This window comes from Schistocerca serialis, chromosome 7 (assembly GCF_023864345.2).
Source record: "Schistocerca serialis cubense isolate TAMUIC-IGC-003099 chromosome 7, iqSchSeri2.2, whole genome shotgun sequence".
In the NCBI taxonomy this organism is placed as follows: Eukaryota; Metazoa; Arthropoda; class Insecta; order Orthoptera; family Acrididae; genus Schistocerca; species Schistocerca serialis.
In genome coordinates this window covers 587,609,505-587,631,809 of record NC_064644.1, presented here as the reverse complement: position 1 = coordinate 587,631,809, position 22,305 = coordinate 587,609,505, and the positions used below count along the sequence as shown (strand labels likewise).

Below are 22,305 nucleotides of genomic sequence, written 5' to 3'. Positions count from 1 at the left end.
AAAGTACGTATGGGAATGGAAAGACTAACCAAGCCTTAAAAAAAGGGTAAAAACAGAGGAAAAGGGGAAGAAAAGAGGATTTCGGTCAGGGAGGTGAATCAGGAATCTCCGAACACTGCTTGCAGTGGGAGACACCCAAACACTCACCGCCCTGCCCAACACCAGAGAGAGATTAAAAACCTTAAAACTGAGAATAAAAACCACTTTCCCGGAGGAAACCGAGAACCAGAGAGACCATCCGGGAATCGTCAGCCAACATCAAAGGTAAAGTATGGGGGAGTCTGTACTTAGCACGCAGAGCCAAAAGAAGGGGGCATTCAATCAAAATGTGGGCTACTGACTGGAAGGTCCACAACCACACAGTGGGGGTGGCTCATCACGCAAAAGAAAACCATGGGTCAGCCGAGTATGGCCAATGCGGAGACGACACAGTGTGGTAGAGTCCTTTCGGGAGATGCGAAAGGAAGAACGCCACGGGCCTGGTGTCACCTTAAGTGCACGAAGTTTATTAGACAGGGGAGTAGCCTCCCAAGAAGTGGCCCATGACTGTGCGAAGTGGGATTTGATGTGAAGCCGTAAATCCGCTGCAGGAGGGGCTACAGAAAACGGGGGGTAAGTAACTGCTCCCCCAGCCAAACGATCAGCGGGCTCATTACCCGGGATACCCACATGGCCAGGGGCCCAAAGGAAGTCAATGGAACAAGCAGCACGGTGAATATCAGCGAGATGGTCATGGATGGCAGAGACCAAGGGATGGCGCGAAAAACACTGGTCAATAGCAAGAAGGCCACTCATCGAGTCCGTACATAACAAAACGCGGTTGTGTTGGGACTGTTTAATAAAGGTAAGGGCCTGGCAAATTGACATCAATTCCGCAGTAAACACCCCACATGTAGGTGGCAGCAGATGACTTTCCGTACCAACAGAGGACGTAAAGGCATACCCAACATGATTAGCAGATTTAGAGCCATCAGTGTAAAAAACAACAGCATCCCGAAACTCCCATAAAATTTGGCGGAAAAAGGAACAGAACACCACCGGGGGGATGGAATCTTTCGGACCTCGGCGGAGATCCATCCGAAGTCGAGGCCGAGGAACTAACCAAGGAGGGGTTGAGGGGAGGGAGAGAGGAAGACAGGACAAAGAAGGAAGCTGAAAATCATGGCAAAGAGACGCAAGGCGCAGCCCAGCCGGTAAACCCGCCCGAGGGCGGGAGTCGGGTGGGCGACGTCCATGGTCTGGAAACAGGATGGAAGGATGAGTGGGAGAGGAACGGATAGTGAGTGCATAAGACACCAGAAGCTGGGACCGCCGAACAAAAAGGGGGGGGATCCCAGCTTCAACCAGGAGACTATCAACAGGGCTAGTAGGGAAGGCACCGGTGGCCAAACGAATACCACGATGGTGGACTGGATCCAGCACGTGCAGTGTGGAAGGAGCAGCTGAACCATAAACTTGACAACCATAGTCCAAGCGAGACAGAACTAGAGCACGATAAAGACGGAGGAGGAGGGAACGGTCCGCACCCCAAGAGGAGTGGGCAAGGAAGCGAAGGACATTGAGTTTACAGAAACATCCTACCTTCAGGAGTCGGATATGGGGCAGCCAAGTGAGCTTGTTGTCGAAAAGAAGACCCAGGAAACGAAACTATGAGACCACAGGTAATCGTTGTGCAGCGAGATAGAGCTCTGGATCAGGGTAGATCGTAGTACGGCGACAGAAGTGGACCACTCGCGATTTTAAAGGAGAGAATTGAAACCCGTGTGAGAGGGTCCATGCAGAGGCACGCCGTATAGCTACCTGGAGCTGCCGCTCTGCAGATGCCATCGAAGAGGAACTAACCCAAATGCAGAAATCATCCACATAAAGGGCAGGGGCGACCGAGGGACCGACAGAGGCCACAAGTCCATCGATAGCAATGAGGAAAAGAAGGACACTCAAGACAGAACCCTGTGGGATGCCCGTCTCCTGGGTCCATGGAGAACTAAAAGCAGTACCATTCGAACTCTGAATGACTGATGGATCAGGAACTGGCGGATAAAAATCGGGAGTGGGCCCCGAAGACCCCACTGATGAAGCGTAAGTAAGATGTGATGGCGCCAGGCCGTGTCATAGGCCTTGAGAAGGTCAAAAAACACTGCAACCAAATGGCGGCGCTGGGAAAAAGCCTGCCGAACTGCGGATTCCAAGCGAAGTAAATGATCGATTGAAGACCGTCCCTCTCGAAAGCCACACTGGTAAGGGGACAATAGATCCCGAGATTCGAGGACCCAATTGAGCTGACGGGCTACCATCCGTTCAAGTAACTTACAAACAACATTGGTCAAACTAATTGGCCGATAGCTGTCAACAGATAGAGGGTTCTTACCAGGCTTAAGGACAGGAACCACAATGCTATCCCTCCACTGAGAAGGGAAGTCACCCTGGAGCCAGATACGGTTAAACACCCGAAGAAAATGTTGCCATTGTGGAGCACTGAGATGTTGAAGCAGTTGGTTATGAATGGAATCTGGGCCAGGGGCCGTATCATGAGAAGAAGATAGAGCAGAAAGAAATTCCCATTCAGTAAAAGGTTCGTTGTAACTTTCTGACTCACAAGGGGTGAAACATAAAGTGGAAGCTTCAGCCCGCTGTTTTTGATGAAGGGAAGCAGCTGGATAGGAGGCTGACGCTGATGCCACTGCAAAATGTGTCGCAAGATGTTCTGCAAGAACTAATGGGTCTGTACAAATGCCATCTGGGAGGTGAAGGCCTGGGAGGGTGGACTGCCGATGGCAACCTTGGAGAGAACGAAGTGTAGCCCATACTTGTGACAGAGGGACAGTAGAACCAAGGGAAGAAACGAATCGTTCCCAACATATCCGCTTACTCTGTTTGATTAAATAATGGGCTTTAGCATGAAGGCGTTTAAAGGTAGTAAGGCTGGCGACGGATGGGTGCCTCTTAAAATGTTGCAAAGCCCGACGGCGATCACGGATGGCAATGGCAATGGCCGTACTCCACCACGGGACTTGCCGGCGACGAAATGGCCCAGATGAGCGCGGGACAGCAAGGCTAGCAGCGCGAACAATCGCGTCAGACACGTCACGTAGGACGTCATCAATACAACCCGCCAACGAGGGAGAAAACTCGACCTGTGCAGAGTATAGAGGCCAATCGGCGCGTTGGAAAGACCAACGAGGTAACCTGTCCATCGGGGAGCGAGATAATCAACGGGAAATGGTCACTATCACAAAGGTCGTCGTGTGGCGACCAGTGTATTGAAGGGAGGAGAGAGGAAGAAGAAAGAGAAAGATCAATGGCAGAAAAGGTACCATGACCGGCGCTGAAATGAGTAGGGGAGCCATCATTAAGGAGGCACAGGTCGTGGTCTGCAATAAATTGGTCTATAAGAAGACCTCGTCTAGATGGAAAGGCACTGCCCCACAAAGCATTAAAATCCCCAAGGAGGAGGAAGGGAGGAGGAAGTTGCTGAAGAAGGGCGGTTAAGGCAGCAGGTGTAAGAGTCCTGTCAGGAGGGAGATAAAGATTGCAAACGGTGACTGCAGAGTCTAAGTGGACCCTAACAGCAACCGCTTCCAATGTAGTTTGGAGAGGAACCCACGTGCTAGCAATGTCTGTACGGACCAACGTACAAACGCCACCAGAAGCCCGCAGGGGTCCGACCCGATTTCGACAGAAAACACGGAACCCACGGAGGGTCGGTGAGTGAGCATCAGTAAAATGCGATTCCTGGAGAACCACACAAGCTGCAGAGTAGGACGAAAGAAGAGATTTCAATTCCGGAAGGTGACGATAGTATCCATTACAATTCCACTGCAGAATCACAGAACGATGGTTTAAATCGGGGCTGAACACGCTAAATCCAGTCATACCGCCGGGTCCCCACCCGTCACCGACAAGGAGGGGGCGACATCCATGAACGACAGGTCAGAATCCGGTTGTGAAGTCGGGGAAGGGACCTCCGGTGACACCAGAGGCTCTTTGTCCCGGGACTTATGTTTTCATGTTTGTTCTTCTTTTCAGGCTGAGATCGAGGAGGGCTGTGTGGCATAAAGGCGCCAGCTACAGCAAGATCAGGAACAAAAAGGTACCGGGCGACCTAAGGGGCCGACAGACCGCGGCTCTCGCGGTCGTCGCGCGGCAGCAGACCTTTGGCCTGGAAGGTGCCGGGAAGGGGCATCCCGGGAGAGGCGCCCTTGACCGGCAGACGCCGAAGGAGTGGGACACTTCTCCGGCTGGGGAGGGGGAGCAGCGCCCATAGGAGAAGGTGTGGGAGCCGCAGGGGAGGGGGGGAGGAGAGGGGTCCGGGATGGGGGTAAGGAAGAGGGAGGAAGGGGTGAAGATGTAACCAAGGCGTAACTAGATGTCATGGACACAGGGTGGAGTCGTGCATATTTCTTACGGGCCTCTGTGTAGGTTAAATGATCGATGGACTTATACTCTTGAATCCTTTTTTCCTTCTTATATACTGGGCAATCTAGTGAACCTGGAGAATGACTACCATGACAATTTACACATACAGGAGGGGGAACACAGGGACGCCCCTCATGGAGAGGACGTCTACAGTCACCACAGAGAGGGGCCTGTGAACAGCGGGAAGACGTGTCCAAAACGCAAGCACTTAAAACACCTCATAGGAGGTGGGATGTACGGCTTCACATCACATCGATAGACCATAATCTTAACTTTCTCAGGGAGGGTATCCCCTTCAAAGGCCAGGATAAAGGCACCAGTATCAATACGATTGTCTTTAGGACCCTTCTGAACACGCCGAACAAAGTGAACACCCCGCCGTCCGAGATTGTCCCGAAGTTCCTCATCAGTTTGAAGGATGAGGTCCCTGTGAAAAATCACACCTTGTACCATATTTAGAGACTGGTGGGTGGTAATGGACACAGGAATTGTGCCAAGATGGGTACAGGCACGAAGGGCCGCAGATTGGGCAGCTGAAGCAGTTTTCATCAGCAACGAACCCGACCGCATCTTGCTCAGGGAGTCCACTTCGCCAAACTTGTCTTCAATGTGTTCCACAAAGAATAAAGGTTTGACACTGGTGAAAGTATCTCCATCAGTGCTAGTGCAAACTAGATAATGGGGGAAAGGTTTGGCCCCTAGACGACGGGCCTGACCCTCTTCCCAGGGGGTAGCCATGGAAGGGAAGGCTGAACTGACAAGAGAAGCAGCACTTGAGGAATCAGTTCCACGCAGAGAGACGGCCGCAGAAGAATGGCCAGAGTTTTGGACCCGTATGTATTTCATCTGCATAGCGTACGCTCTGATACCACCCACTCCGATCAGGGGCTCTCCTCACGGGCGCCACCCAGCCACAGCAAGGGCTGTCTGGCATGGCAGCCATTGGCGGGAGTTCCGATGCTCCAGGATGACGAGCAACCACTCCAAGGCATGCATGAGGAGGTCACAGCTCAGGTATCAGAAGTGTGATCCCTGTGTGTTCAGGGGGCTCAACCAAAAGGGTACATAGCGACCCCACCACATGTGCTGGCTACCGTGCTGGCTATGCACCCTAGTATCAGACAACGACGTGAAAGAAAAGGTGGAATGTACTAGGAGGGCGCACGTTGGAGACACTAGGTAAGGTGCTCTTCCCCAAATGGCTCACCCTACGGAGGAGAAATTTTGTAATGGAGGTCAAACCCCAGAGGGGGACCAAGGAATGCCAAAAGGAGGAGATGATTACGCAACAAAGCCAAAGTGTAAAACCAACAGAACCAGGAGGATAGCGGGGGCCAACATAAGCAAGGACACCAATAGAGGGAGAGGAGAGGGCGAGGGGAAAGGAGCATGGAGGGGAAAGGAGCATGGAGGGGAAAGGAGCATGGAGGGGAAAGGAGCATGGAGGGGAAAGGAGGGGAAGGGAAAGGAAATGCAGCCCGGGAGAGAAAGAAGGCTGCAATAGCTCGGGGCCCCGTGCTCGCCACACATGTATCCACAAAAGAGTTGTGGACCCCCTGGGGGGGATTTAAACCGAATCGAGAATCTGTGTGACCCCCTCGATAGGATTATTGGCGCCATGGAACCTCAACTGAGAAATGGCACTGGAATAGGCACGGCTGCACATCCCAGTCGATACCGTCCAGAACCTCAGTGACTTTCTGCACGTCTCGAAATGGTCCGCACTGTAAAAGGTGGTTATTCAGGCTTCTGGTAAGTGGCCCTACCTATGTCGGAGATTTGATGTTTTACTGGATTAATGATACTTATACTATTATTTAAACTAGTAGTCACTTGAATGAGGTCCTCAGCTCGTGGTCATGCGGTAGCGTTCTCGCTTCCCACGCCCAGGTTCCCGGGTTCGATTCCCGGCGGGGTCAGGGGTTTCTCTGCCTCGTGATGACTGCGTGTTGTGTGATGTCCTTAGGTTAGTTAGGTTTAAGTAGTTCTACGTTCTAGGGGACTGATGACCATAGATGTTAAGTCCCATAGTGCTCAGAGCCACTTGAATGAGATTTTCACTCTGCAGCGGAGTGTGCGCTGATATGAAACTTCCTGGCAGATTAAAACTGTGTGCCCGACCGAGACTCGAACTCGGGACCTTTGCCTTTTGCAGGCAAGTGCTCTATCATCTGAGCTACCGAAGCACGACTCACGCCCGGTCCTCACAGCTTTACTTCTGCCAGTATCTCGTGTCCTACCTTCCAAACGTTACATGGCTAAGCCATGTCTCCGCAGTATCCTTTCTTTCAGGAGTGCTAGTTCTGCAAGGTTCGCAGGAGAGCTTCTGTAAAGTTTGGAATGTAGGAGACGAGATACTGGCAGAAGTAAAGCTGTGAGGACCGGGCGTGAGTCGTGCTTCGGTAGCTCAGATGGTAGAGCACTTGCCCGCGAAAGGCAAAGGTCCCGAGTTCGAGTCTCGGTCGGGCCCACAGTTTTAATCTGCCAGGTAGTTGTCACTTGACAGGCAACGGGCTGTAGGGCTCCCGCCACCAATAAACCAATGGCAGCCGGCACTGTCGGCTGCCACTGCGTTGCCACTTCGCTCTGCTGAGCTGATTAAGGCATTGTGCCAGCCAGTCATCAGTGAGCCGTTGTAGACGTGCGGGTGAGAGATTTGAGTGACTTGTAGCGTCTTGTGTTTACGATGTCTGATGAAAGCAGTCGCAAGAGAGGGAGACCGAGGCTGCACACTCCTCTTAAACATCCAAAAAGTGGCGGACATGGCGTCGTTATACGCAGTCAGGCGCGTGAATACGTGTGTTCCTTAAGGGAGTATTTTGAGAGAGGGAGGGATGCAGGAGGGCCTATCGTTCCTATGGAGAAGGTGGTGGAGCGAACTGCAGTTGCTCTGCAAGTTAGCCAACGATCAGTAATAAGAATCTGCAAGGAGAAATTCACGAAAGAAGGCTCAAGTGAATCATCTAAATTGGAGACACCTGGGAAAAAGAGGCGACTAGAGAAGAGGGTCACAAAACTTAACTCTTTTCTGGAAGATGCCATTCGTCGTCAAATATACTCATTTTATTCGAGGAAGGAATATCCAACACTCAAAAAACTACATGCTACCCTCACAGCGGTTGACCTGTTTCAGGGTAGTAAATCGTCTTTGTTACGAGTCGTGAAAATGATAGGATTCCGCTATAAATCCATCTCTGGCAGAAAGTTACTAACGGAACGCCAAGATATTGCAGCCTGTCGATGCCGCTTTCTTAGAGAATTAGTGGGGACAAATTTTGACTATATCGTTTGGCTTGATGAAAAGTGGGTGAATGCAAGACACAGTTTAAAGAAAGGCTGGACAGACGTTACCATCAGCGGTAGTATGGCAGCTCCGATCGGCAGAGGAAAAAGGATAATTGTAGCACATGCCGGAAATTCCAAAGGTTTCATTCAAAATTGTCTGCTGCTATTCAGTTCAAATAAGACCTCCGACTACCACGAAGAGATGAACCACAATACTTTTGTGAATGGTTTGAAGACTGTGTGCTCCAGAACTTAACAAAAAAACTCTGTCATTGTTACGGATAACGCTCCTTATCACTCAGTAATACAAGATAAAGCACCCACAAAGGCAACGAGGAAAAACGACATTGTTAGCTGGTTACTCAAGCATAAGGTACAGTTCGACAGTAATTTGAATTTGACAAGGGCAGAATTATTAGAACTTGTATCGCAACACAAGCCAAAGAACCCGATTTACATTGTGGATGAAGTAACAAAAAAATACGGGCATAAAGTGCTCAAATTGCCTCCTTACCATAGCTATTTCAACGCAATAGAGATGATTTGGACCCAAGTTAAACGGCATATTGCTGGAGAATATAAGAAATTCGCATTAACCGAAGTGGAACGCCTTTTGAAAGAGGCAGTTGAAATTGTGACATCGGAAGACTAGCAGAAGGTAGTACATCACGTGAAAGGAGTGATACAGGACGCATGGAACAATGAAGATATCTTACAACAAAGTGTGGAAGACTTGATTACGTCTGTCAATACGAGCAGCGAGACGGATAGTTCCACTGACTCTGACTCTGAATTAAGCGGTGTTTTCGCATTGTCTGATTAGTGTGTAGTGTACTTACTGCCATTAAATATTGTGTTTGTGAATTTATTTCAATTAATTCTTATTCTTGTTGTGAGACTAAGAAATACTGTTTGGCCAGCTCTCGTCATCTCCTTACGGTAAGTTAGACTAAATTTTAATTCTATTTCATTTTGTATATACACCAAGATGTTATTCGATGTGTGTAATAGTTTTCGAGATTTACAATCTAAAGAAGAAAACTTTTCCGGACGTGAAAATTTCTCACACTTCAATAGTTAATGTAACAATTGCCCTAATTAAAATTAAGAAAAGATATTTGATATGCTTATAGATACCACCGATACCGATACTGTACGTAAATTTCAAAATATTTACATAATATTTATAAGTGATAGAGATTTTAAACGTCATACTTGTTTCGAGTTCAGTACTGATAGGGTGGCTTAAAAACACTGTTTTCAGAAATTTATATACAGGAAACGTAATGCACTACAAAAACTTTTAAGGATTCTTTGCCGAGTGCAATATTTTGGTAATGAATGGAAAAATATTTTGCTGTGACACCAATAGTTTCTCAGTAATGACGTGATAAGTTAGAAGCTGTTTGCGAAATCGATAATTTAAATGGTTTCAGACAAATTAACGTCACTCTTGTCCTAATTAAAATTAAGAATAGATATTTGACAGATTGAGAGACATTGTAGAGATATACATCATATGTGGGTTTGAAATGTTTTACTTACTTTTTGTAGAAGATACAGGCTTTAAAACGGCTTTCTATCGCCGGGGGTAGCGATGCGCTGAGGCGGCTGCCTCCAGCCAGTGCTTGACGTGACAACGCCGCAACTTCGCAGCGCAAACGTCAAGTGACAACTACTTTAAATCAGGCTATACGACACACTCATGAAATGTTCGTACGGGAAAACCCCCACTTCATCTCTACCTCGGAGATACTGGTCACATTACTCGTGCGCCGACTACAACACCACGTTCAAACTCACTTAAATCTTGCTAACCTGCCACTGTAGCAGCAGTAACCGAACCAACAACTACGCTAACACTTGTCTTATATAGGCGTTGCCGATCGCAGTGCCCGACATTCGAGGGTTGGATTCCCTCTCTTCTTCATCGAAGAGTTTCACTGCCTGGGCTACTCTCAGGGTGCGCCTTCGACGTGGAAGATCCCTGCCGTGTCGTCTGTTTGCCGCCGCCCCCGCCTGGTCGCCGCCTGCCGGGGCTCGCCGCCGCCGCCGCCGCCACCGCCGCCGCCGCCGCCGCCGCCGCCTGCCGGTGCTCGCCGGTGCTCGCCGCCGCCGCCGCCGCCGCCGCCGCCGCCGCCGCCGGTGCCCGCCGCCGCCGCCGCCGCCGCCGCCGCCGCCATCCGGTGCCGCCTGGTCGCCACCATCGGCGCCGTCCTGACCCTGGTCTACGGCCGTCTTCGTCTTCATCCGTCTTCGTCTTTGTCTGTCCCCGGTTTCTGTCCTCTCCTCTTCGTTCTGTTCGTTCTTGTTTCTCTCTCCCGTCATGTCCGCCCCCACCACCACTGTCACTACTACCACCACCGCCATTGTCTATACCTCCCCTTCCGCCGCCTCCACCACTATAACTTGGTGTGCCCAGTCCCACCTCCCTCCTTCCATTCCACCTCTCCTCACTCTCCCTTCACCCTCTATCTTTGTCGCCCCCTCTCCCGCTTCTTCCTCCCGCTCCTCTCGTTCTGATCCCTTCCCCCCACTCCCCCAGCCTGTCACTGCAGCTCCAGCTCGGGTGGTGGCCCGTCGGGCCACTGCCCACGCCCAGATCTCCCCGTCACCTTCGCCATCACTGCCGCCACTGCCACCGTCATCGTCATCGTCGCCTTCACCGTCACCGTCACCATCTCCGGCGCCGACTCCGGCCCCGGGACCTGCCCCTCCCCGCCACATTCCCGTTGTTCCCATCCCCCACACCTCCTCCACCGCCGTCAAGCGCCCCGGTGGCACCCCTGCTTCCTCTGCTTCCAAAAAGGCTGCGCCTCGTCCTCCTTCCCCCACCAATGATGCCATGGAAGTCTCCCCGCCTGTCCCTGCCCCCTCATCCTCCTCCTCTCCCCCTTCCTCCTACCGCTACCTCCTCTCCCGTCCTGATCCCTCTCTCCTTGAAGCCCGGAACCTCACCCTCTTCATTCGCCAGCATTGTCCTGGTGCCCCCATCTCCCTCCTCACTCCTCGCCGAGATTCTGTTCTCATCTCCTCCCCCAGCCCAACCCTCCATACTGACATCCTCTCCCGTCTCCCCATCACCCGTTTTGGTCCCAACGCCTCCCTTACCCCTGCTCCTTCTCCATCTCCTACCCGCCAACCCCAACCCCCGCGTCACCCGCCGACCCTCACCACTGTGATCACGCGGCTCAGTCCATCGATCACGGAGGAGGAGGTGTTGGTGGAGCTCCAGGCCCATCCCACGCTGGAGGTGCGGGCGGTCCGCCGCATTTTCAACTCGGCTGGCCCCACCCGCCTTATGCGGGTTTTCTCTGAGGACTCCCCCTCCATTGACCGTCTCCTGAAGGAGGGTGCCCTCCTCTTCCACCAGCGGTACAAGGTCGACCCTTCCCGTTCCCCTCCTCAATCCCTGCGCTGCCAGAGGTGTCTGCGCTATAATGTGCACCCCACAGCTGAGTGCCGCGAGGCCCCCACCTGCCCGCATTGTCGGCAGGCGCACTTCCTCCGGCAGTGCCCTAACCTCCAATCCCCTCCCTCCTGTAATACCTGCAATCTCCCTCATCCCACCTACTCCCAAAAGTGTAAAGCCCGACCCCCTCCAACCACTCCTGAACTCACCGTACCTGTCCGTCCTCTGGACGCCCCCACCCCTCCTGGCAATTCCCTTCGTCCCCCACCCACCGCTGAGGACATCATCAGGTTCCTCACCATCGTCCTCCAGAATGTTCATCCCTTTCAGCGCCCTCACACCCTCCAGCAGATCTCCCTTGCTGCCCGTTCCATCTTCCAACTCAAGATGTACGCCACCTACTCCAACAACCAGGCCCATTTCACCTTCTCCCGTCTTGACACCCTCGTTTAAATCCCAGTCATGGCGCGACAGCAACGTATCCTTTTCAACAACATACGCTCCCTTCCCACCAACAAAAACCTGTTCCTGCACACCCTTGCCACCCACCGCGTGGATGCCTTCCTCCTCAATGAAACCTTCCTGCAACCCCAACACACAGTCCACACTTCGCCCTACCTTCTCCACCGCTCCGATAATCCCCTCCCGATTGCGCGTGGCGGAGTTGCCATTGGTCACCACTGCCAGATCCCCGTTCGGCTCCAAACCTCTCCTTCCCGACCCCACCGAACACCTGATCCTTAGTCTCTTCTTCCCCGGCCTTACCGTTACCTGCGCCACCATCTATGTCCGCCCCAACGCTCCTATTCCCTTCGACTTCCTCTCCCACGTCGATCGTACCTTTTCCTCCTACGTGATCGCCGCCGACCTCAACATCCATAGTCGTTCCGCTGCCCAGTTACGGCGATGGCATCGGTTCCTCTCCACCCTTCAAGGTGACCTCGTCCCCATCCCCCGGCATACCCGCCCTGAATCCAACTCCACTCCTGATGTTCTCCTCTCTTCCCCCAACCTCCTTGGCCGCATCATGGTGGATGTCCTGGAGCCTATTGGTAGCGACCATCTCCCTGTCCTCCTCACCGTTTCAGACGGTCGTCGCCCTCGCCCCGACCCTCGTACTGACCCTCCCCCTAAGTATGTCCACGACTATTCCCGAGCCGACTGGAATGCCTACCGGGATACCCTTTCCACCCAGGTCGATAGCCACCCTCTCACCTACCACCACCCTGACGATGTCACCCATGCCGCCTCCTTTCTCCAGCGGACCTTGTCTGAGGCCGTGGAGGCCCACGTTCCTACTGTCGCCATCCACCCCCACCGTCCTACCTTACCCCCACAGGCCGTTCTCCGCCTCCGTGAATCCCGTCGTCTCTACCGTGCCTTCCTCCGCACGCGTGACCCGGACACACTACGACGCCACCGGCAACTCCAGCGACACGTTCGTAATTTGCTCGCGGCTAAGAAACGCCGGGACTGGCGACAGACATGCACCCGTTTAAATGCAACCCTACCAATCAACTCGTCCAAGTTCTGGTCGGCCTTCCGTCGCCTTACCGGAACTAAACCCTCCCCCTATTATCCTCTTCTCCATGATGATCACCCTTTCCCTGACTCCCTTAGTAAGGCCAATCACTTTGCCTCCTACCTCTCCGATGTATTTTCCGGCCCCGATGATCCCCAGTTCGATTACTCCCTCTTCCCAGATATCCGCGTTCGAACTGACACCTCTTCCCCTCCCCTCGCTCCTGGCTTCCAGTACTTGGACAACGTTACACACACGGAACTCAATGCCCCTATCACTACACAGGATCTCATTGATACACTCCGCACAAAACGCAACACCGCTCCTGGTCACAATCGTGCCACCTACCGTCACCTTCGTGAAGCTCCTGTCTCTTTCCTCTCCACCCTGGCCAGGCTCTACAATGTAGTCCTGTCCACCGGTTACTACCCCGACCTGTGGAAAACCTCCCGTATCCTCATGTTCCTTAAACCTGGCAAACCGCCGTCCGCCGTCTCCTCCTACCGTCCCATCAGCCTTACCTCGGTCTTCAGCAAGGTCCTAGAATCTAACCTCACCCGCCGCATCCACCAGCATCTCCGCCAGCACCGCCTCCTTCCCGTCACCCAGTGTGGCTTTCGGCCATCCTTCTCTTCCGACGATCTTCTCCTTCACCTCACTCATCTCCTTTCCGAACAGCTTAATTCCCGTCGCTCCGCCATCTTCCTCTCACTTGACCTCGAACGCGCTTATGACCGCGTCTGGCATTCCGGTCTCCTTTTCAAGCTCCAAACCTTTGCCCTTCCCATTAACTACGTCCGTCTGATCGGTTCCTTTCTCTCCCGCCGTCCTTCGTATGTCACCATCCATAACACCGATTCCTACACCTTTTTCCCCTCCGCCGGTGTGCCCCAAGGCTCCGTCCTCTCCCCCCTTCTGTACCTTTTGTACACGGCGGACATGCCGCCGCCGTCGCCCCCCGTCCACCTCCTCCAGTTTGCCGATGACACCGCCTTCCTCGCCCTTGCCCCCACCCTGCAACGCTCCCAACGCCTTCTCCAATCCCATCTTGACCGGTTCACCGCTTGGTGCAACCAGTGGTTGCTCAAGGTCAATCCCTCCAAAACCCAGGCGATCATTGTAGGCAAAACCACCCCTTCCTTCCGCCTCCTTGATTTCTGTCTCACCGTCTATGACCGTCCTATCGCCCTCACTCCCACCCTTAAGTACCTTGGCGTCACCCTCGACCGTCGCCTCTCCTGGACTCCCCATCTCCTTACAATCCAAGCCAAGGCACGTTCCCGACTCCGTCTCCTCAAGCTCCTTTCCGGCCGCACGTGGGGTCTGGACCCCTCCACAATCCTCCACACCTATAAATCCCTCATCCGCCCTATCCTTTGTTACGCCCATCCAGCCTGGATCTCCGCCCCCCCTACCTTCTATAAATCCCTCCAAATCCTTGAACGCCATGCTCTCCGACTTGCCTATCGCATCAGTCTCCCCTCCCCCACGCGGATCCTGTATGATCTCATCCCCTTCCCCCACCTCCTCCTTTTCCTTGAAAGGATACGGATCCTGTACACCTCACTTAAACTTGATCCTCCTCACCCGCTCGTTTCCCCGCTCCTCTCCCACCCCCGCCCGCTGCCGCGCCTGTATTCGCACGTCCCACCCGGTCTCCATCTCTCCACCCTCCATACCCTCTCCCAAGGTGGCTTCCGCCAGCTCCCTCTCCCTGATGATGTCCTCGTCCCCTCCATCTACCCCTCCTATCAACTTTGACCCTGCCCCACCCCCCACTTCCCATTCCTTTCGGCACCCTCCCTCCCTTCTCTTCTCTTCCCTTCTTTTTCCATCTCCCTGTCCCCTCCCTTCCCCCTGGCTTCCTCTCCCCCTTCCTCCCTCCCCCCTATCTCCCCTGCCCCTGGGCATCTCTGCTCTCCCCTCTCGCTCTCCCACTCCCCTTCCTCCTCCTCCTCTCTTGGCAGGTCCCCGGACTCGCACACGTATAGTGAACATTCGCGCGCCGGAGATCGTCGCCTTTTGTGCTTCGTGTGTGTGACGTCATATAGTGTTTTTGGTGTCCGCCGTCCCACTCCTACGTTCACTTGTGCCGTCGGACTCACCAGTGTTTTGTGCGCCGTGCCAACGTGTTTTCAGTGTTGTTATCGTCACATGTGAACGACTCCGTGTTTTTTTATGTCTCTGTGACCTCTCTCTTTTGCCCGTCACTTTGTTCCTTGTCATTCACCATGTTTTATACTCTTGTAAAACGCTATGGCTGAAGAGCGGCGTAGTGTGCCGCTGCCAGCCTACCTGAATTGTACAGGTTTTAAAATAACAATAAAGTAAAAAAAAAAAAAAAAATCGCAGTGCCTTAGTCTGCCTGTTTACATACCTCTGTATTTGAATACGCATGCCCATACCAATTTCTTTGGCGCTTCAGTGTATGACGTCTATATACTTCTCCAAAAGAGGGAAAGTGGAGAAGCCATATCGTTCAATGCCGAACGGGAATTGCCTTATTTTTCGTATCGGTTACAGGCCATGCAAAGTGCTTAATACGCCTTAAAAGCACATATTGGGACGTCATTAGAACACCAGCCACGAAGACTATATGATGTCTTCTGACGAAATACAGGGAACGCTGGATGAACTGACGGTGGCCATAAGGGAAAAACCGAGTTAACAGTTAATATATGGCTAACAAAATGTTTTATGGTCGACACCACCAACTATTTGAATTCATTAAGTGTCTTGACGTAAGAGGAGAATAATTAGGTAACAGATATGGCGAACAAGACTGCTGCTATTAAATAAAAATCGTAAAGCAATCCCATGGAAAAATCACCGTCAGGTTCGTGACATGGAACATTTCCCATAAGTCAAGGCAGTCTTTTGTGGGCCTGATGTGGTTGACTATATTACAGTAACTGGAATGTTTCATTATGAGTACTCAAAGAGATTGCAAGACATTGCACGACTACAGACGGATTTCGATTTATTTGGCAGATCCCTTTCGCTTTTGGCTGCTAACGTACTACATTAATTCCTACTTTAGCTGATGGACTTACAGGATAGCACCAACTTCAACGACCTGTGTGTCCAATCCAGGAATCTAAAATATCGATAAAAAATGTTACCCCAAATGTAATATCCTCGCTTGCACAGACAAGTCGCTACAGTTATTTCAACGTTTGGTTTAACACATGTATGTGAAGTTTTTTTGTTTGGTTTAATAAATTTTACGCTGCATAGCTCCGTGTGTTTGATTGTATTGCGAACTATAGTTCAAGATACATTACATGTTCTAAAATCGAAAGGTATAAAAACATCAAAACTTTATGTTAAATGTCTATTTGTAAGTCTTTATGTAGTTTTGCTCATCGTGTTAGCACTATCTAATATATTTATTTAATCAACTTATAAAAATTATTGCTTTGGCAGAGAAATTAAAAGTTGAAAATAAACACACTTGCTAAGATGCTGCCTATAAAAGTATCCTGCAATATTCGCCTCTTAGAAGTAATTACACTTTATTGCAAACACGTCTTCTTAAGTTTCCCGATTATACAGCCTTCGTGCTGAGAACCGAATTGTGGAATGGCGTGATGGGAACTTGGAGTCTATATGAGGCTAAAAAAAAAAAAAAAAACTGCAAGGGAGGACAGCTAATAACTGAGAATGTTGGGTGCAAGTACCACGTTGAGTGGAAGCGGTTGGCATAGGACAAGTTCTTCTCGTGATATAAGCCGACTGGAAGTGTCGTCTTGGGGTTTCCAGGAGTTTCCTACTCGTCATCTTCAGGCAACTAAGACGACGACAGAGAAGCTCGTTGAAGCATCGATTCAAGGCGACGCTGCCACCCACTGCAAACCTGAGGTGATTTCATTCATGTGGATGGTGTTTCTCTCAAACTCAAGTTCAGTTTCTTACACACTATTCCATCTCAATCGATCATATTCGTAAGAATGTTGTTATTGTTGTTGTTGTTGTTGTCTTCAGTCCGGAGGCTGGTTTGATGCAGCTCTGCATGCTACTCTATCCTGTGCAAGCTTCTTCATCTCCCAGTACTTACTGCAACCTACATCCTTCTGAATCTGCTTAGTGTATTCATCTCTTGGTCTCCCTCTACGATTTTTACCCTCCACGCTGCCCTCCAATGCTAAATTTGTGATACCTTTGTTGTGGACTGGCAAGACAGCCAATCCACTATGACAGGAAGCCGAAAGGCACGCGTTTAAGCTCACGCAGGCTGGCGTAAGGTCTGGAACAGGACAAGGTCTTGAAACTAGCAAAAAAGGTACGTAGCTTCTGGAATACTTAACTTTAATCCATAATTGGTGAACATCGTTCTTGACGGTACATGCATCACAAGATAAATAGCAAATGATAATGGCGGCTTGCTAGGTCGTAGCAAATGACGTAGCTGAAGGCTATGCTAACTATCGTCTCGGCAAATGAGAGCGTAATTTGTCAGTGAACCATCGCTAGCAACGTCGGCTGTACAACTGGGGCGAGTGCTAGGACGTCTCTCTAGACCTGCCGTGTGGCGGCGCTCGGTCTGCAATCACTGATAGTGGCGACACGCGGGTCCGACGTATACTAATGGACAGCGGCCGATTTAAAGGCTACCACCTAGCAAGTGTGGTGTCTGGCGGTAACACCACACCCTTGATGCCTCAGAACATGTCCTACCAACCGGTCCCTTCTAATTTTCAAGTTGTGCCACAAACTCCTCTTCTCCCCAATTCTATTCAATACCTCCTCATTAGTTATGTGATCTACCCACCTAATCTTCAGCATTCTTCTGTAGCACCACATTTCGAAAGCTTCTATTCTCTTCTTGTCCAAACTATTTATCGTCCATGTTTCACTTCCATACATGGCTACACTCCATACAAATACTTTCAGAAACGACTTCCTGACACTTAAATCTATACTCGATGTTAACACTCTTCTTCAGAAACGCTTTCCTTGCTATTGGCAGTCTACATTTTATATCCTATCTACTTCGACAATCATCAGTCATTTTGCTCCCCAAATAGCAAAACTCCTTTACTACTTTAAGTGTCTCATTACCTAATCTAATTCCCTCAGCATCACCCGACTTAATTCGACTATATCCCATTATCATAGTTTTGCTTATGTTGATGTTAATCTTATATCCTCCTGTCAAGACACTATCCATTCCGTTCTACTGTTCTTCCAAGTCCTTTGCTGTCTCTGACAGAATTACAATGTCATCGGCGAACCTCAAAGTTTTTATTTCTTCTCCATGGACTTTAATACCTACTCCGAATTTTTCTTTTGTTTCCTTTACTGCTTGGTCAATATACAGATTGAATAACATCGGGGAGAGGCTACAACCCTGTCTCACTCCCTTCCCAACCGCTGTTTCCCATTCATGCACCTCGACTCTTATAACTGCCATCTGGTTTCCGTACAAATTGTAAATAGCCTTTCGCTCCCTGTATTTTACCCCTGCCACCTTTAGAATTTGAAAGAGAGTATTCCAGTCAAGATTTTCCACAAATGCTAGAAATGTGGGTTTGCCTTTGCTTAATCTATTTTCTAAGATAAGTCGTAGGGTCAGTATTGCCTTACGTGTTCCAATATTTCTGCGGAATCCAAACTGATCTTCGCCGAGGTCGGCTCTACCAGTTTTTCGATTCGTCTGTAAAGAATTCGCGTTAGCATTTTGCAGCTGTGACTTATTAAACTGATAGTTCGGTAATTTTCACATCTGTCAACACCTGCTTTCTTTGGGATTGGAATTATATTCTTCTTGAAGTCTGAGGGTATTTCGCCTGTCTCATACATCTTGCTCACCAGATGGTAGGGTTTTGTCATGACTGTCTCTCCCAAGGCCGTCAGTAGTTCTAATGGAATGTTGTCTACTCCCAGGGTCTTATTTCGACTCAGGTCTTTCAGTGTTCTGTCAAACTCTTCACGCAGTAACGTATCTCCCATTTCATCTTCATCTACATCCTCTTCCATTTCCATTATATTGTCCTCAAGTACATCGCCCTTGTATAGACCCTATATATACTCCTTCCACCTTTCTGCTTTCCCTTCTTTACTTAGAATTGGGTTTCCATCTAAGCTCTTGATATTCATACAAGTGGCTCTCTTTTCTCCAAAGGTCTCTTTAATTTTCCTGTAGGGAATATCATATTGTAATTATTAAAGGTACTTTAAGAGATCTTATCGGGTCTGGCGATCTAGAAGTAAGGCGCCTGCATGGGAACCGAGAGGTAGCGGGATGGAATCCTGGTCGAACCAAGGAAGTTTTTTCAGCCTGCCTTTAACCTAGTCTTTATCTCCCAATAATGGAAAGATTTGCGACGAACGACAGACACGCGGTTGGGATTCCACGTTAAACGTAGATCCCCTTTCATATAGGTTACACAAAGTCGCCTAAAGGGCTCCAACTGAAAGACTTGCACCATGCCTTTGAGCCATATGAATTTATTGTAATTATTATTGACGATACGACATTCCACAATAGCGTTTGTTTTGTAGAACATTAGGGGGTATATTCGACAATATGTCTCTTTCCTGTTCTACCTGAAAATTACTTTATTTTTATCTATTCGATTTCTAAATTGGAAAAATGTGTGCAATTAGTCTTCTCATTTGTATGGTTTCGTTGCTTCGGGTGCAAAGATATGTACAGTGTGTTAACTGTAAGACGGCAGAGTTGCGAGGGGAGTGCGGGGAGAGTAGGAAGCAAGCATTGGCTGGCGAGGGGAGAGGTTGCAGTGCTGGCGCCACAAATTGCGCGTCATGCTTACACGAAAGCAGACGAAAGGCTTGGAAGTAAAACTCGCTTTAAATGTTGTTCGCAAACGAAACTGAAATCGTCATGTACATTAATATATGTTTGTCTACCATGCGCTCACAAACCATGAAACGAGATCGCAAGTGCACAATGTCTGGACGTTCTAACAACACATTCCTCTAGTTTTCCACCTTGCGCCATATGAATCCCATAGACAAAAGTACTTTTCTCAGCGAGACAATACTCCACTTCCAGCCTATTTTGTCGTGCAAAACTGGAAGCAGCGTTCGCAGGCTCGGCACAATCTTCCGCACAATAAAATTCCGCTATCGTGTCGCGAATGACACGCTGGTTGAAATCATCGATCATTACTTTGATTTCTCCACTTCTTTTCCTAAGTTAAAAGAGAGTGGCAGATTTATAAGAAAATGCCTTCTGCACTGCATGTATTTTTTTGAATTTGGAAATGTACTGTAATATGAATGTGTTTCGAAATAATACAATAACCAGTGGTGTTTCCACACAAAGCAATGCGGTAGCAAGGAAAAATGAAATATAAGGTAATTCGGAAGAAATAAGGGGCTCCTTCAAAGTGATTGCGAACAAAATATTTGAAATGGAAACTCACCTTTTCTTGCCAGGCGTTTGTGGTGATACTCTAGGATGATTCTTGGAAAACTGTTTGAATCTTCGAATGCTACGCATGCTTTGTCCTGTGTATGTAGCAGCTCTCACTGAAGATTTGTAAATGGGGTGAAGCTATTTTTTCTGCTCCCTTTCCCTTTCGCAGCATTCAGTCACACGCAATATAATTTTGCGAGCCTCGCTACGTAATACTGGCGACTCCCGAGATGGGCCAGCAACTGCCTCTTCACTCATTTTGATAATGTTTAGCACAACTGCACAATAAAAACACGCAGAACAGTAGAGCGCAAAACGGTAACGAAGCAGACGACAATGGCTACCTTGTACAACCCAGTCAGCTACGTAATGTTGGCAGCAGTCGAAACTGCGTGCCTACCGAAGCCTCCAGACGTTTACCGACTTCTACCGATTCAGGACTAGGGAGAGGTCTGCCATCTAAAAGTTTACACACTGTAACTTTTGTGGTTGTCCAACAGGCTACATGCAATTGTTTGGCCGAGAAAAACAACTCTCTATAAATTCTATTCGCAGCACTGGAATATTGAGTTTCGTGTTTTATTAATATTCATATTGTACGTTAATGAGTAAGTTTGATGAAACGAATCGAATTCGTGGTATGAATACTGCCTTGCGTTTTTTTTTTCTGCTAGTGTTTCCGATTCTGACATTGTTAGGAGGTTTTTCTGCAAGAGTGCATTTAGGACACAAATATTTTTTGCATCCCTGGTAACTCCGTATTCGCTGATGTATTTAACTCCATCACTTTTGTTGGTAAAACTGTTCACACCCTTTCTTTACGTATTTTCTATGTAGTGGAAACCGAGGCAAGTTGGCCCCTCTCACCTTCCTTGATTTTTTCCAGCTTGTGTTTTAAATGTTTCCATTGATAATTTTATGTGGAAATATTGGCACATTGTTTCAGCACCGTTACAACTAAGTAATTAAGGCTTATAATCGTTTATCTATGCATAAAAAAAATTAATGCAGAAATGCCACCTCTGCGAATCTACCCCAGGCATGGAGAGAGTTGGCTCATTAGTGGGGGCTTGCTGGCCCTTACACTTTTTATCATTTATTTAGTTACATTGGTTATCTAATTGAAAATATATCGACTTCAAAACTCACAGTTTTTTAAGATACAGATTCTTCCAATTTTACGAAACAAATTAGAAACCTAAAGTGTGTTATCATTGAAACTTCCTGGCAGATAAACTGTGTGCTGGACCGAAACTCGAACTCGGGACGTTTGCCTTTTGCGGGCAAGTGCTCTACCAACTGAGCTACCCAAGCACGACTCACGACCCGTCCTCACAGCTTTACTTTCCGCCAGTACCTCGTCTCCTACCTTCCAAACTTCACAGAAGGTCTCCTGCGAACCTTGCGGAACTAGCACTCCTGGAAGAAAGGATATTACGGAGACATGGCTTAGCCACAGCCTGGGGGATGTTTCCAGAAAGAAATTTTCACTCTGCTGCGGGAGTGTGCGCCGATATTAAGGTAGGCTGACAGGGAACTGCATAGATGTATATAATAGCATAGCGTCTTTTGCTGAAATGCTAAAAGATATGTATCACGACTCTTCAAACTTGTTTTTCTGCATTGGATATGGTCTACACCAGGGATTCCCAAAGTGGTCGATATCGACCCCTTGGGGTCGATATCGGCTTCCTAGGGGTCGACATAACCGAAATCTGATTTTGGGGGTCGACGAGGTCTAAAAATCTACCCCTATTAAATTAACACAAGTTCTTATTTAAAATTTTCAAGATAGGTAGGTACTGTATTGTTTATGTTGTGTTACGTGTACTAAGAATAATTAATATTTTTGTAGGAAACAGCATTGTTGTAGTAATGTAAAGTCTCAAGTTCGTACAAGATGAAAAACTCTGCAAGTCTGTGTGGACAAGTTTGTGCAAGATAATGAGTTCGAGCGTACGTCTTTCAGGCGCGTTTTGACTTGCTCTCTATTTGACGCTTACGCGATTTAACACGAACGAATTCATGATCAAGTCCGAACATGTTCCTGATATTTTACTATTTAACGAGCTTGCACTTAGGTTGAAAGTTCATTTGCGTTTTGAAATTCGTTGGAGCTTGAACGATAATAACTCATATAAGTACTCATTTATTTCAAGAGATTACAAAGTTATTACATAGCTAAATTACGTGAAGGAAAGTGACTGAAAAAGTGGTAAACACAACATACAACATATTTTAAATAGGTAGGTATAAAAGTATTTGTAAAAATTACTTACACTTAAG

At 49.0% G+C, this 22,305-nt stretch overlaps 1 protein-coding gene across 2 annotated transcripts in view; it reads right to left on the bottom strand.

Moving 5' to 3' along the window:
- Positions 1-22,305, bottom strand: part of LOC126412154 (multidrug resistance protein homolog 49-like) — a 454,076-nt gene that overhangs the window by 399,189 nt on the left and 32,582 nt on the right. Inside the window, exon 1 of one of the 2 annotated variants that reach the window (XM_050081613.1) lies at positions 9,247-9,492. The exons of the other annotated variant lie outside the window; for it this stretch is intronic. The gene's annotated coding sequence lies outside the window, so the exon portion shown is untranslated. Of the gene's footprint in view, positions 1-9,246; positions 9,493-22,305 lie in introns of those variants that run through there. 2 annotated transcript variants of the gene reach the window in all.